The following is a 17407-nucleotide window of genomic DNA, read 5'->3' as shown; positions in this document are numbered from 1 at the left end:
GAGGCTAGTCCTTTCTTTCTATGGCATGAATTCCATGATATGATTCTTCTTCCTCTCCATGATCCTCCTATATTCCGGAAAGTCAAGAGCCTAAGATCATGAATAGCTACATGAGTCAAGAGATATGATATGACGTTCTCATAAGGTAAATGATGTCGTTCCTTGTATACACTCATCTTATGTACAAATCCCTTCAAGGTGAGGCAGAATGTTCATACTGGAATCGAGGGCTCACGACCTTACGTCACCTCGATAAAAATATGGTTACTCTAGAGGCCTTATGCATGTACGATGATAAGCATATTACTATAAGTATTTTATGATGAGCATGTTATAATCATATTACACCGGGCCTAGTTGGCCGGGCAGCCACCGCGAAAGCGTCCAGCTTAGACGATACACCATAGCCAGTTGGCATGGGCAGACACCACTAGTGGGAGGCATGAGATGGTACCCCGAACGCGGCAGGCCTAGACGCGGGCTAATGTTACTGATTATCACACCGCACCTATATGGTCGGGCAGTTTATATATATATGATATGCATACATGAGATGATGGTAAGCTTAAAAGTAAGTCAGCATGCATTACTTTTCACGTAATTCCCAGTCAGGTATAGTTGCTCCATACTTGATGCCTCCCTTGTTTCCTTGATGCATGATTATTGTTCATGCCTCTCATACTCAGTACAATATTCGTACTGACGTCCGTTTTCTTTGGACGCTGTGTTCATGCCCACAGGTAGACAGGGAGGTGAGCTCGATCCAGATTCTTAGTAGTTGTCAGCTGATTGCGAGCACTCCATTATTCGGAGGTGCTCATGATTATTCTCTTGGTATATGTATATTTTGGGCATGGTGGAGTCTTGTTCCACCTATATGTATAGTATGTCAGTAGAGGCTCGTAGATGCGCAGTGTGGATAGATGGTCTCACGAGAGGATTTTATGTATATGTATGTATGATTTTGATGGCCGAGAGGCTTATGTATATAAAAGTATTTTCATTTTCTCAAATGAAAAGATGATCTTCTTATGTCCTAAGCATGAATTGATAAAAGAGCATTAAATGGGTAAGGTGAGTAGCAGAACGAGTGGTGGTCAATGGCTAGCCCCGGGTACCCGTCACGGCCCCTAGCTGGGTCGTGACAAAAGTGGTATCAGAGCAGTTCATCCTAGGAAGTGTCTACAAGCCGTGTCTAGTAGAGTCTTATTTATGTTGTGTTGCGCGCCACATCAATAAACAGGAGGCTACCGGGCATTTAGGAAAAATGACCATTCTTCTTCTATGAGATCGTGCGATAGAGCCATGTGTAAGATTTTATCCTCCCTAATAGTGTGTTATGATTTCAGAATGCCGCCAAAGGGAAAAGCTACAGCCGCCCAAAAGGGTAAGACTACGACAAAGAGGCGGGCAGAAAGAGAGCCTCCGATGAATGTAGAGGAGGGTGAATCACAAAATGAGGCCTCGCCCGGTGTGGGAGAGCAAGGAGGAGCTCCAGCTCCAATCCCTCCGCTGGCTGCTTCAGGTCAACAAATGACTGAGGCCATTCAGCTATTGACATAATTGGCTGCCGCACAGGCACAACGGCAGAACGTGGGTTCAAGCGATCGGGCAGCTAGTACAAAGGCCCATGATTTTATGAGTTTAAATCCTCTAGAATTCTTCGGGTCCAAGCCGGATGAAGATCGCAAAGCTTCGTAGATGAGATGTTAAGGACATTGAAGATTGTCCATGCCTCTGAGACCGAATCCGTGGAGTTGGCCTCTTATAGACTCCGCGATGTGGCGGTATTATGGTACAACAATTGGATAGCGTCGAGGACAGAAAATGCACCTCCTCCCGTTTGGCAAGAGTTTTTTGACGCTTTTATTCGCCATTATTTGCCACCCGAGGTCCGCCGTGCTAGAGCGGGCAGGTTCTTGAATCTAAAGTAAGGAAGCATGAGTGCTCGAGAATATATCCTGCAATTTAATTCTCTAGCCAGGTATGCCCGGACTATGGTGGCCAACATGGCCGATTATGTACATAGGTTTGTGAGCGGGTTGGGGTCGCACTTGTTCAAAGATTGTCTGACAGCTTCATTGCAAGATGGGATGGACATTTCCCGCATACAGGCCAATGCTCAGAATCTTGAGGGACGACAACAGCCGTCGAGGAGTGATCGTGATATTAACCGAAGGCAAGGTAAGAGGACTAGGTCTATCGGAGCAAGAAGCGAGCATGGAGGGGGGTCGAGACAGATGTATTCTAAGCACTCGGGACAGTCAGTGACTAGTGCAACTTCTAGATTTTCAGACAGAGGGTTTGATTGTTCTTCCCGATCAGGACAGGGCCAGAGTTCGAGGGCCTCGGATTCTCAGTTTAGGGGAGATTCTAGTCAGAGGAGGCCTCCGGTACCGCGGTGCAGCCAGTGCGGTAGATTACATTCCGGATGATGTTATCGGGGTACGGATGCTTGCTATGCTTGTGGTCAGACTGGGCACATGATAAGGGATTGCCCATCGGTGAGAGATAGGGTTGGGGCTCAGCCCACAGGTTCAACAGCGGGATCTTCTTCAGTACGTCCTACCGCACAGACTCCTCAGACGTCGGCAGGTAGAGGCAGAGGCAGAGGGGGAGCATCTCCTTCAGGTGTTGTTCAGCCCCGCGTATATGCTTTAGCTGGGCGACAGGATCTTGAGTCCTCCTCGGACGTTGTCACAGGTACATTGACTATATTTTCCCGTGTTGTGTATGCTTTAATTGATCCGAGTTCTACTTTCTCGTATGTTACTCCATATGTTGCTAATTGTATTGGGGTGAAACCCGAGCCAATTAAACCTTTCGAGGTATTCACTCCGGTTGGTGATTCCGTGATAGCGAGGAAAGTGTATAAGAGTTGTGTCGTTGTGATATGTGATCGCCAGACCAAAGCCAATTTGATTGAGCTTGACATGGTAGATTTCGATGTAATCATAGGCATGGATTGGCTGGCTTCGTGCTATGCCAATGTTGATTGTCGGACGAAAGTGGTTCGATTTCAATTATCGGGAGAGCCCATACTTGAATGGAAGGGGAATACGGCATCCCCAAATGGTAGGTTTATTTCCTACCTCAAGGCAAAGAAGATGATAGCCAAGGGATATATTTATCATTTAGTTCGAGTTCATGATACAGAAGCAGAACCGCCAGCTTTCCAATCTATTCCGGTGGTGAATGAATTCCCAGACGTATTTCCAGATGAACTTCCAGGTCTTCCTCAAGAAAGGGAAATTTATTTTGCTATCGATGTATTACCGGACACCGAGCCAATTTCTATTCCTCCGTACCGAATGGCTCCGGCAGAATTGAAAGAGCTAAAAGCACAGTTGAAAGATTTGCTTGAAAAAGGGTTTATAAGGCCCAGCTCATCGCCGTGGGGAGCACCAGTCTTGTTCGTGAGAAAGAAGGACGGATCCTTACGAATGTGTATCGACTACAGGCAATTGAACAAAGTGATGATAAAGAACAAATATCCTCTTCCAAGGATTGATGATTTATTCGATCAGCTGCAAGGTGCTAGGTGGTTTTCTAAAATATATTTGAGGTCGGGTTATCATCAAGTGAGAGTTAGAGAAGCAGATATTCCCAAAACAGCTTTCCGAACGAGATATGGCCACTATGAATTCCGAATAATGTCATTCGGGTTGACTAATGCTCCGGTTGTATTTATGAATTTAATGAACAACATATTCAGGCCTCTCTTGGATCTATTTGTGATACTATTTATCGATGATATTCTAGTGTATTCTCGCACAAGGTCAGGACATGCAGATCATCTGAGGATTGTACTTGGCATTCTTCGAGCCCGAGAATTGTATGCAAAATTTTCAAAGTGTGAGTTCTGGTTGAATTCTGTAACATTCTTGGGCCATATTATTTCAGATGATGGTATCCGAGTCGACGCTCGGAAAATTGAAGAGGTGAAGACTTGGCCAAGGCCTACGACGCCCACAGAAGTTCGCAGTTTCCTGGGTTTGGCAGGATATTATAGAAGGTTCGTAGAGGGATTTTCATCTATTTCAGCCCCATTGACGAAGCTAATTCAGAAGTATGCTAACTTTCAATGGAATGATGCATGCGAGCGTAGTTTCCAACAGCTGAAAGACAGGTTGACCTCAGCTCCGATCTTAACACTCCCAGAAGGGTCAGATGGCTACGTGGTATACTGTGATGCTTCCGGTGTTGGACTAGGATGCGTATTGATGCAGCACGGGAAAGTTAGTGCATATGCTTCGAGGAAATTGCGGAAACATGAGAAGAATTACCCCACTCATGATCTTGAATTGGTTGTGGTCATCCATGCGTTGAAGATATGGAGACATTACTTATATGGTGTGCATGTGGACATCTATACAGATCACAAGAGCCTCCAGTATATTTTTTAAACAGAAGGAGCTGAATTTACGGCAGAGGCGGTGGTTAGAATTATTAAAAGATTATGACGTGAATATTTTGTACCACCCCGGTAAAGCAAATTTAGTAGCTGATGCACTTAGCCGCCGATCAATGGGCAGCTTATGTGGAATCCCTCCGGAAAGGAAAGAGATGGTTCAATAACTACACCGATTAGCAAATCTTGGAGTACGGGTGATCGAGTTAGAAAGCACCAGAATTTGTATTGATGATCCTACAGCCTCGCCTCTGAATATTGAAATAAAATAGCACCAGTATGCAGATCCGCGAATGTGTCAGTACAGGGATGTATCCTGTGGAAAAGAGAAGTCTCCATTTGGAGTTTCCATAGATGGGGTTCTTAGATACCGAAGCAGACTGTGTGTACCGGATGTGGCGAAATTGCGCCAACGGATTCTCGAAGAAGCTCACTATTCTCGGTACTCTATTCATCCAGGTGCGACCAAAATGTACCATGATCTTAAGCTAATATATTGGTGGGATGGAATGAAAGGGGACATAGCAAAATTTGTAGCACAGTGTCCAAATTGCCAACAAGTAAAAGCCGAACATCAGAAGCCAGGGGGCTTGTTATAGGCAATAGAAATCCCTACCTGGAAATGGGAAGTGATCAACATAGATTTCGTCGTGGGATTACCCCGTTCCCGTGGCAGGTATGACTCTATATGGGTGATCATGGATAGGTTGACGAAAGCAGCCCATTTTCTTCCAGTCAAGACCACGTACTCAGCAGAAGACTATGAAAGGTTATATCTCAAAGAAATTGTGCGACTCCATGGAATCCCATTATCTATTATCACAGATAGAGGAGCACAGTTTACAGCTAAGTTCTGGAAGTCTTTTCAAGAAGGTTTGGGCACGCAAGTGAGGTTTAGCACGACATTCCATCCGCAAACTGATGGGCAGGCCGAGCGCACTATTCAGACTTTAGAAGATATGCTCCGAGCATGTGTGCTAGATTTCGGTGGTAGTTGGAATGATCACTTACCCCTTATTGAGTTTGCATACAATAATAGCTACCATTCCAGTATTCAACTGACTCCGTATGAAGCCTTATATGGAAGGAAATGCAGGTCCCCAATCGGATGGTTTGAAATAGGAGAAGCACAGCTAATAGGCCCTGAATTGATTCAGCAAGCGGTAGAGAAAGTTAAGGTGATCCGAGATCGATTGTTGACAGCCCAAAGTCACCAAAAGTCTTATGCGGACAATTGCCGACGAAACTTGGAATTTCAGGTTGATGATTGGGTATTTTTAAAAGTGTCGCCCATGAAAGGGGTGATGAGATTTGGTAAGAAAGGGAAGTTGAGTCCCCGATACATTGGACCCTATAGAATTATCCGCAAGGTGGGTCGTGTGGCCTATGAATTGGACTTGCCTTCAGAGCTTGAATCGGTTCATCCAGTCTTTCATGTCTCAATGCTCCGTAAATGTGTTGGAGATCCTACGAGGATTGTTCCAATTGATGACGTGCAAATAACGGAAAAGCTAACCTATGAAGAAGTACCCATTGCCATCCTAGATAGGCAAGTGCGCAAGCTTCGAAATAAAGAGGTAGCGTCAGTCAAAGTATTGTGGCAAAACAACAATCGGGAAGAAATGACTTGGGAAACAGAAGAGAGCATGAAATCCAAGTACCCACACTTATTCCAACCCCCGGGAGAGATCCAAGACGAAATGCCGACGATATGAGGTATGTACGCTTCATTTCTATGCTTTTGGTCGTGTGTGGCCATGGATATGTTGATATTGTGATGTAGCCCTGTGAGGCGATGATATTATGGGTTGTTATGATAGGCTGGTAGTGTCAAATTACAGGGGAAACTCTGGCGAAATTTTCGTAGAATTCCGAGTGTTTAACATTCGAGGACGAATGTTCCAAAAAGGGGGGAAGAATGTTACACCTCGGAAAAGTCCCCGTACATGTACAATGAATAGACCAACGAAGGGTATGAGTGTGCGACATTTTACTACGTAGGGAATGACGATTCATGAATTTTTGGAAATAAGAAAGTTGTAGAATTTCAATTCAGCCAGTGGTCGTAAAATAGAATACGGCCCGTAAAGTGATTTACGGACCGTATACTGCCATCGTCCTCAGACGTTCCAAAAATTTCAACTTTCTGTCCAAAGTTTAAATGGTAAAATACGACCCAGTTTACGGACCGTAAACTGAAATACGGCCCGTAAACTGTGGCCGTAAACCATCATGACCTCCAGCAAACCTTTTTGTTTTTGATATGCTTAAATATGACCACGTTATACGGCCCATAAACTAGTATACGGTCCGTAAACTGTGGTTTACGACCACTGTACACCCCGACAACTGTTCATTAAAAATTAGATTTTGTGATTATTATAAGTGACTTTCTCATTCATTTTCATTCATATTTCATCTATAACCTTCAAGAACCCTCTAGAACTTATCCAAACATTTCATCCACAAAATTTAAGAGAATCAAAGGGAGATCAAGATCAACAACACCAAATCCATGAAACAAAGTGTGTGAAACTCAAGTGAAGTTCATCCAAACCAAGAAATTCCAAGGAAGGAAAAATAGGGTTTTGAGGAAGGAGGAAGAACTCCACTCTAGGCTTGTTCCACCACCATCTAAGGTAAGTTTTATGACTTTAGCATGTTTTTTAAGGTATTGGAAATCTAAGAAGCTTGAATTGTAGAAAGACATGGAAAATGGGTCTTAAATGGGAGAATAGTGTCATAATTGAATAGTAGTTGAATGGAACCATAAACGTTGATGTCCCATGATTATGAATATGTTGTAAATGATGTTTAGACCAGGAAATAAGAATTATATATGAGAAAACGCAATAACGAACTACAACCATAAATGTGGAGAAAATAGATAAAAATGGTGGATTTTGCTCAAAGTATATGAATGACGATTGTTGATACGATATTGTGAAGTGCTGTTGTAAAGGTTTGGGAGTTGATATAGACTATGAGAAAAGTAGTATAAATAAAGGAAGTGCTGCCCAATTTTCTCTAGAAATAGGGACGCATTCCCGTAGTCGATTAACTAACGTCAATACGAATTCTTTCGTGAAGGTAGCGACGTGACATTAAAGGAGAGAAAGTGAACGATAGCTTAGCTAAACGACAAAGGTATGTGAGGCTAGTCCTTTCTTTATATGGCATGAATTCCATGATATGATTCTTCTTCCTCTCCATGATCCTCCTATATTCCGGAAAGTCAAGAGCCTAAGATCATGAATAGCTACATGAGTCAAGAGATATGATATGACGTTCTCATAAGGTAAATGATGTTGTTCCTTGTATACACTCACCTTATGTACAAATCCCTTCAAGGTGAGGCGGAATGTTCATACTGGAATCGAGGGCTCACGACCTTACGTCACCACAAGACTACCCCTCTTCCCGAAAGCTTCGCGGGGACTACTTTAGGACGACAGACGACCGACCCTCGATAAAAATATAGTTACTCTAGAGGCCTTATGCATGTACGATGATAAGCATATTATTATAAGTATTTTATGATGGCATGTTATAATCATATTACACCGGGCCTAGTTGGCCGGGCAGTCACCGCGAAAGCGGGCAGCTTAGACGATACACCATAGCCAATTTGCATGGGCAGACACCACTAGTGGGAGGCATGAGATGGTACCTCGGACGCGGGAGGCCTAGACGCGGGCTAATGTTACTGATTATCACACCGCACCTATATGGTCGGGCAGTTTATATATATATGATATGCATACATGAGATGATGATAAGCTTAAAAGTAAGTCATCATGCATTACTTTTCACGTAATTCCCAGTCAGGTACAGTTGCTCCATACTTGATGCCTCCCTTGTTTCCTTGATGCATTATTATTGTTCATGCCTCTCATACTCAGTACAATATTCGTATTGACGTCCGTTTTCTTTGGATGCTGTGTTCATGCCCACAGGTAGACAGGGAGGTGAGCTCGATCCAGATTCTTAGTAGCTGTCAGCTAATTGCGAGCACTCCATTGTCCGAAGGTGCTCATGATTATTCTCTTGGTATATGTATATTTTGGGCATGGTGGAGTCTTGTTCCACCTATATGTATAGTATGTCAGTAGAGGCCCGTAGATGCGCAGTGTGGGTAGATGGTCTCACGAGAGGATTTTATGTATATGTATGTATTATTTTGATGGCCGAGAGGCTTATGTATATAAAAGTATTTTTATTTTCTCAAATGAAAAGATGATCTTCTTATGTCCTAAGCAAGAATTGATAAAAAAGCATTAAATGGGTAAGGTGAGTAGCAGAACGAGTGGTGCTCGGCGGCTAGCCCCGGGTACCCGTCACGGCCCCTAGCTGGGTCGTGACACACATGCATAGAGAATGCCCTTCAGTTAAGTACAATAGTAACACTAAGGGTGGTAGTGCAATTCGTTCCCCTAGACCAGGCATAGCCAATTCAACAACACCGTTTGCAGCCCGTAGTACTCGGGCACTAGCAGACCAAGGCACTGATAGGGATGAAGTATTAGGATTAAGTGGGGGTCAAGCACGTTATCATGATATGGTAGATCGCCAAGACTCCGATGTGCCGTCACATGTGTCATAGGTATGCCAATAATTTTCCCTCCTTGTCACATATGAGATATTATGCCCTAGATCTATTATGTCTTATGTGGTTATTGTGCAGTTGATAGTTCAGATTTAAGACCCTACAAGGTAATATGTTAGGAAGTTAACTGCAGTAGACATAAATTGTCCATGGTAGTTTTAAGGAGGAAATAGCCTAAGAGCCAACCACCTGTAATACTAGAAAGCCTCGACCTTTTCAAGGATATATATATTTTTGCCATACGATCTATGCACATGACTAGGAAGGGACTGATGCGATAAGAAAACCACGAGCAGACTATATTGATTATTATTTTTTTGGGTTAGTTTTAAATTATTTAAGCTTATTCAGATCAGACCTAGAGAGATGACATTAGTAAGTTACTACAAGAGGCAGATATTACTATGAGATAAAAGATATGACAATTTCCTCTTAGGTTATGTGATTAAGTATTTATCCCTAATGTGTATAATATGATATAATTTTGAAAGTGTATAGGGAGTTTGGGGTTAGTTGTTCCAATTCCTTATTTGAGACAGATGAAATTTCCCTAAGTGTGATCCATGTCTATAGTTCAGAAAAGATAGTATACAACCCCAAAATAGAGTCAGATAAGGAGGAAAAGTTATAAATAACCTTATGCTTCACTTTAGTACTCAGAGAAGAATTAGAGAATATGATGCTAGCAAGTGGTTAACAAAAGCATAGTAAGTAAGTTTGAATAGATACAGTGAAGTAGAAATTTTCAGCAGAGTTAGTAGAAGTACGATTTGAGTTACTTAGTCGAGTTAGCACTACTAAGTGGGTAACTGTCTGAATACACCGAAGGCGTGTTAGAACTCAAAGGGTTTAAGTTAAATTTGAGGTATAGAAATTGGTGAAAGAAGAAAACCATCTAAGCAATAAGAGAGCAAGCTACAGAAGAAGAGCCTTTAAGAGTTATCAGAAAAGAGTTATCAGAAAAGAGTTTTCCTCAAGACTGACAAAGCTAGTATGCCAGTTATGTACATTAGAAACCCGTTCATTTAAGTAATCCAGTTTTCCCAGTAAGTAATACTTGCTTGAAGTAAGTCGAAAAAAATGAGTCGTCAGTATGTTAGAGGAAATTAGCTAAACCACTAGATGACCACTTATCGCTAACTCAAGGGATCCATAGGCTTTAAACGTCAGCTTTTGAACTAAGGGGGAGATCGTGCGATAAGGTGTCGACATAGACTATGTGTTTCGTAAGTTGATAGGTGTTAAGGAGATTATGTCAGAGGATCACAGTTTCATGTATCCAAGATAAGGTGCGTAGTATGTGATTTTTGTCATGCCGTTGAGATCAAGTACTAGGTAATTATGTTATGAGATAAAGTTCTAGATCGAATAGCAGGTTTTAAGGGTATAATGGTTCCAATTCCAGAGTAATTCATGTACTATGCGGTACTAATGCCCAGACGTACTCTACTCGTGCCTTTTGTACCCATATCATGCCCATGTTAGAGATTGATACTCCGCGTTTAAGATACAAGAATTAGGACTTCATACGATAGTAAGTTATGCAAGGGAATGTCCTTTCATGTCTGGCACTTCTGGTGTGCTCATGTCTAAAGTTAAAAACCGCATTCAGGTCTCACGTATCTATCGTGCTTTCATAATCATGTCATGTTCTAGCATCTAAGTTCTTTTCAAATCTGATGATGATCTTGACCCCTATGATTATGTTATCCATGTTACCACATACTCGTGCCCCAATTCATTTTGCTATGCATTCCACTTATAGCGGTATCGTAACAATGATTTTGTGAGATAATAATGAAGGTGAACCAAGATGGATATCCTACCCATGATTCTATGTAATTCGTACTTATGTTCCTTTAGCTAATGTTTTACGATCATGATGACATGATTCTTTTTTTCCTTTCACTAAGTATCTAGGCCTCGTTATGTTCAAGGTGACTTTCTACCCATGTCTTAGATGCTCGAGGAACGAATAATTCATGCCTATAATCCATTCTTTCATGAGCCTTATTTATAACAAGGGTGTTTACTCACGGTGATAAGAGTAAGCTATGTTGAACCATGTCCCATTCTTTCAGTATATCTAAATTCCATAGGTAATGTTTTATCCATGCCTTACGTCTATGAGTACCCAAGAGTGAGTCTACAATTGTACTCCACGCAAATCACGCTTATGTCTTATTAATAGCTCAATACTCATGAAATTAGGTCCAGACGCCACGATATGCATCTATGATGTACTCATGTAAATGTCAGGTTGCTCATGGTCCCATGCCTCATGTCATGCTATTTACATTTTATGCCATATGAATCACGTTCCGATGTACTCATGTTCCACGTTACGTCCTCCATGTACAATGCACGATGTCATGTCTGTCCTCTAAAGCAAAGTGTCTCATGTGAATAGTACCAATAATTCCTTTTCTCTCAGTCCTCTATAATTCGCTCACGAGAATGAGCAAGATGAGCTAAGGTATTCATAATCATGATTAACAGCTAACAAGATAATTAGAAGTAAGGTGCATTCCAATAGTCAAATAGATATCTTTTCATGTACCCTATGGTACTTATCTCGGGAGTATTCTACTCAAATTCGACGTATTCATGTCATGCCTATGCTAGAGATTTATGACCACCTATGTTAGGATCATATTCTTGTTATACGACTCAAGTCTGTTGCATTCGCATCGAGTTGCGCTTACATTCAAAGCCTAAGTCATACTCCTATCTCATATTACCATGGTGACATATGAACGTCTATGATTAAGTCTCTAAGTATCCAAATCTTACACGCGCTTAGTATTCAACCCATATGTTGTAACAATCATATTTTTGACATTCAGATCCCATGTTACGATATCCATTTTTACACGTATTTGTATCTCATGGCAGTTTAGCACTCATGTATTCATGTCATCCAGTCTTCATGTATATGTCCCACGTCATGCGTCTCACGCCCAGGAAATCATGTCATGTCCGTGCCTATTTCCAATACTCATGTCATTCGTGCCTACGGACTTTCTTCCAAACCACATGTATAGTAATCATGTAATTATTCAGCCAATATCCATGTGTTCAAGCCAACTCAGTATTTACGTTAGCTACACTCAAGATTCAGTAATCATGTTATGTCACATCATGCCTATTAAGATACCATGTGAGTTCTGTGTTGGTACTTTAGTTAGCTGGCAGGCGTTTGAGAAATGTCATGAGGGTCCGAATTATGAAGGAAGTCCTACCATAAATTTTGTAGATTCCAGAGTTAGTAGCGATTCTTAACCACTAGTCATAAATCGAGAACAAATGTTTCATGATTCTCAGTCATGTAGGTGCTACTCAGTTTCATGTTCCCCATGTACATGTTTCCATGTAATCACGTATTCAGTTCTCATGATCCATGACCATGCTCCCACGTAACCATGTCAAGCTCTTATGTTTTATGTCATGTTTCTTTCATGTTCACGTATTCAAGCCATGTCCAGCCATATTCTTAACCATGACCCATCATTCAAGGACGAATGATCCCAAGGGGGAGATATTGTAACACCTCGTAGCTTCGGGCGAAGGTTTGACTCATGAGATGATAATATAACGGAACCAATATGAGGGTTATAGGAAGTGTTTTGGAAACTAATCAAGTCATAATAATAGTCTTTGGACAAAGCAAAGTCAGAAGCCTTTCTACAGGGGATGTTTTCAAGTGAGTTTGTAGAAGGTCTTACTTCCAACGACCATAATCCCTTTATTATTTGGGAATTTGGGAAAACCTCCTTGATTAAAGTTGTAGCCCTTTGAAATATCTTTCCAACGGTATACTATAGGTCATGAACAGAGCTATTTACAAGAAGTTATGCCTATTTTACCGAACACTGTTCAGAACCGACATGTGTCGCTTGTGAAGGCGCGTGCGGGCGCGTGCGATGGCCCCGCGTCGCGGGCCGATGGTACAAAAACACCCTCTCTAAATATCGACCTGCAGGGGGTCGCGCGATGCACGTGCGTCGCGGACCCAACGCATAAAAGGGTCGGGTTTCGGGTCAAAAGTCGGGTTTACGCGTTTTAAGTTATATTTAAGATTTGGGGGTTTATTTCCCCAACACCCCATTCACGAAAAATCACCCTAAGTTCATAGAGAACAAGTCCCAAACCTCAAGAAACTTCCAAGGTAAGTTTTATAATGATTCTAGGTTGAATTCAAGTCCCTACCCCCTTTCTAACTTGAGTAAACCCTTCCAACTCAATTTTAATATATATAGTCTAATAATCTAAGCAAGAAATCATTGTTCCTAAACTAGGGTTTTCAAGAAAAACCCATCCCAAGGTTCAAGAATTCAAGACTTTGGAAATCTTCTTCAAAGCTCAAGTCTTTAATTCAAGTTTTGGAGCGACTAAGGTATGTAGAGTTACTATCTACGTGTGGGAACATCATTGTTCTTCCCCACGCCTCATAATCCATAAATTATGATTCTTTACGAAAACTAGGGTTTCTATACCATGTTCATGATAACCCTAGGTCCATGTCCGTGATTATATTACGTATGAATTGTTATAATCCCATCAGTTAGTTCTTAATATTTCTTTATGATTATTAAGAATCTGTCTGTAATCTATGAAAAAACCCATATATCTCATTCCATGGGTTCATGCATGCTAGTTTATGATATATTATGCTATTTTCAAGAAAATTCTATACATGTTTTACAAGTTCATGCAAGCAAGCTATAATTTATGATATCCATGTACAAGCAAATTATATTCATGAAAACCATAGGCAGCAAGTGCCACTTATTTTACATGTTCCTGCTTTTGGGAGTTGCTTTAATTACCGAAGAAGGCTTCAGATAGCCTGAAACTACGTAGCCACCGTAGGATGAGGATCGCTCCACCCATGTCCCGGGCGATCTCTCATAATGACTAGATCCTTTCATATTTTATTAAATCTCATGTTCCCTGGCAATGACTGAGTGTTCTGCTGGCGGGACGCAAGCATCAGACCATGGATCGGTTATAAGTTATTGCTCTCCCTACTTATGATATTTTTACCATGTTTTATATATATATATATATATATATGTATTCATGTTCATGACCAGGTTTCAGTTCCTATCATTATTATATCATGTCTCAAGTTATTTCTTTCAGTTGCTTTACATACCAATACATTCAATGTGCTGACGTCACCTTTCTATTGCTCGGGGGCCTGCATTTCACGATGCAGGTATTGATTGACAGGACAACAAATTTGCTTGTTAGGACATTGCTCGTATCAGCTTTTGGTGAGCCCCATCTCATTCGGGTTTGTGTCCTTACTTCTATTTATGTCAGCTATGCATCTAAGGCATGCTGGGGGCCTTGTCCCAGTAAGTATGTTTTCCAGTCAGACTCATGATAGAGGTTTCATAGACTAGACAAGTCAGTTATGTTATGTCAGACATTCGGAGTCGTATAGCCATTTTGGCTCATTCGTGTTATTTCCGCACTCATGTTTAAACAAGTATTTTTATTAAGTATTATGACTTACTACGTTTTATAAAGGCTCATCATGCATTCACGTTATATTCCGCTCATGTTATGCCTCATGATGATTCAGCAAGCCTTGTGGTTCGCTCGGTCACATGCAGTAAGGCACCGAGTGTCGTGTTTCGCCTAGGACATGGTTCGGGGCGTGACATTATCATTCGACATATTGTCGTAGGGAGAGATTGTTTTCTTCGGGTTTTGTTTTCTTCACCGGCGATTCCTTTGCAATCATCGCTGGTTCCTTTACCGTCACCTGCCATTGTATTAGTTTTTTGTGTTCTTTCTAACGTGGCTCTGATACCTCTTTATATAGAAGTAAGGTTTTCATTCTCCTAGTCTAATAAGGCAACCATATTCTAATAGGATTACACATCCTATATTACCATAATTCTAATTTCACCATAAATAGAACTATTACAATTAGACTAAAATAGAGTTTCATATGCGGCTTATAATTTCTTTCTAAGACTTGGTTTTTACGCATACATTATAAGAGTTGGATGCGCATGTTTGGATTCTCAATTTTAAACCTTGGTTTTTATGTTCATTGTCTTTTGACAAGGAGCTTCAGCAGAGCTTGCATGGAGCTCAGGATATCATGCACGGATAACAAAAATAGAGTTGTTTTTTTTAATAATATATCTTTTTAATTAAGCTGCATTTTACTACTATATTAGAAGCACCAGTTTGGGCACTTCGTCGTCCGTTTGTGGGCCCAAAAAAAATAATTGTGGGCTCACATATTTTAAACACCTACTAATATTTTTTAAAAAAATTATGGGCCTAAATATTTTAAATAACTACTAATATTTAAAAACAACTACTAATATTTACTTTTACTACTATATTAGAAGCTTGTGGGCCCACATATTTTAAACACCTACTAATATTTTAAAAAATAATTGTGGGCCCACATATTTTAAATAACTACTAATATTTAAAAAAAACTACTAATATTTACTTTTACTACTATATTAGAAGCATCAGTTTGGGCACTTCGTCGTCCGTTTGTGGGCCCAAAAAAAAAATTGTGGGCCCACATATTTTAAATAACTACTAATATTTAAAAACAACTAATAATATTTTAAAAAACAATTGTGGCCCACATATTTTAAACAACTACTAATATTTAAAAAAAAAATGTGGTCCCATATTAAACACCAACCAGTAATAAAAAATAAAAAAAAAATAAAAAAAAAAGTGGAACCCACCACATCCAAACTCACGGGAAAAAAAAGTGGATCCCATATTAACAAAATCAAGCAATATTAAAAAAAAAAAAAAAGTGAATCCCATATTAAAAAAACAAACAATGTTAAAAAAAAGAGCTTAGAAAATCAAACAATTAAATCAATAATGATGGATTCATCGCCACATGCGTATCAACCCATTAGACGGAGCAAATGAAATTATTGTACAGCAACATACTTAAAATGCAAAAATGCTTAGAAAATCAAACAATTAAATCAATAATGATGGATTTATTATCACATGCGTATCAACCCATTAGTGGGAGCAAATGAAATTATTGTACAGCAAAATACTTTAAATACTTATATATATATATATATCCGTTTTCCAATTTTTGAAAAAACAAATTGTGGGCCCATATAGCCTGATGGATTCATTGCCACATGCATATCAACCCATTAGAGAGAGCAAATAGAATTATTGTATAGCAACATACTTAAAATACAAAAGTGCTTAGAAAATCAAACAATTAAATCAATAATGATGAATTTATTGCCACATGCGTATCAACCCATTAGTGGGAGCAAATGAAATTATTGTACAACAATATACTTAAAATACTTTTTAAAAAAAAAAAGTGTGGTCCCCATATTAAACACCAACCAATATTAAAAAATTCAAAAAAAAACACCAACCAATTAAGCATTTAAAAAAAAAGTGTGGTCCTCATATTAAACACCAACCAATATTAAAAAATTAAAAAAAAACACCAACCAATATTTTAAAAAAAAAGTAAATAAAGTGGAACCCACCATCTCCAAACTCACGGGAAAAAAAAGGTGGACTCCATATTAACAAAATCAAGAAATATAAAAAAAAAAATGAATCTCATATTAAAAAAACAAAAAATGTCAAAAAAAAGAGTGCAGACTTTGTATTCGTAGCAAACACTAATATAATAAAGTTTTAGATACGGAGCACAAACTACAATGTTATAGTAATCGTGTTTTGAACATAGTATATATATATATATATATATTATATGCATAAAAATATTTAAAAAAAAATGTAAAAAAAATAGTGCAGACTTTGTATTCGTAGTAAGCACTAATATAATAAAGTTTTAAATACGGAGTACAAACTACAATGTTATATTAATCGTGTTTTGAACATAATATATATATATATATATATATATATATATATATATATATATATATATATATATATATATATATATATATATATATATATATAGTGCAAATTAATAATGTCAGTCAAACCATACAATTTTCTTTCTTTTTTTATATTAGCCTGAGATCTAATCTAGTTATTAAACTGTTGTATTTGCTATTCCGCCATGTCATTTATTTTTTATGTTTACTAAAATAAATATACTTAAAATATTTATATTTTAAAATAAGATAGAATTTAATTACTTTTTTATTTTTATTCTTACTCTAATAAATGTGAAAAGAAATTAATGCCGTAAAAAAAATATCAAATGCAGATCAAATAATGAATAAGGTAAATTAGTCAAATTATAATTCTAATCGACGTTTTCTTAAAAAACCATGCAAAAGACAACATGACAAGTAAAATGAGCTAAACCGAGAATATTTACTAAAAATTAAAAAATAGTATTTCTTCATTTAAATAAAAATCAATTTCTACTT

Source organism: Lycium barbarum, chromosome 2 (assembly GCF_019175385.1).
Source record: "Lycium barbarum isolate Lr01 chromosome 2, ASM1917538v2, whole genome shotgun sequence".
NCBI classification, from domain to species: domain Eukaryota; kingdom Viridiplantae; phylum Streptophyta; class Magnoliopsida; order Solanales; family Solanaceae; genus Lycium; species Lycium barbarum.
This window is presented reverse-complemented; position numbering follows the sequence as displayed.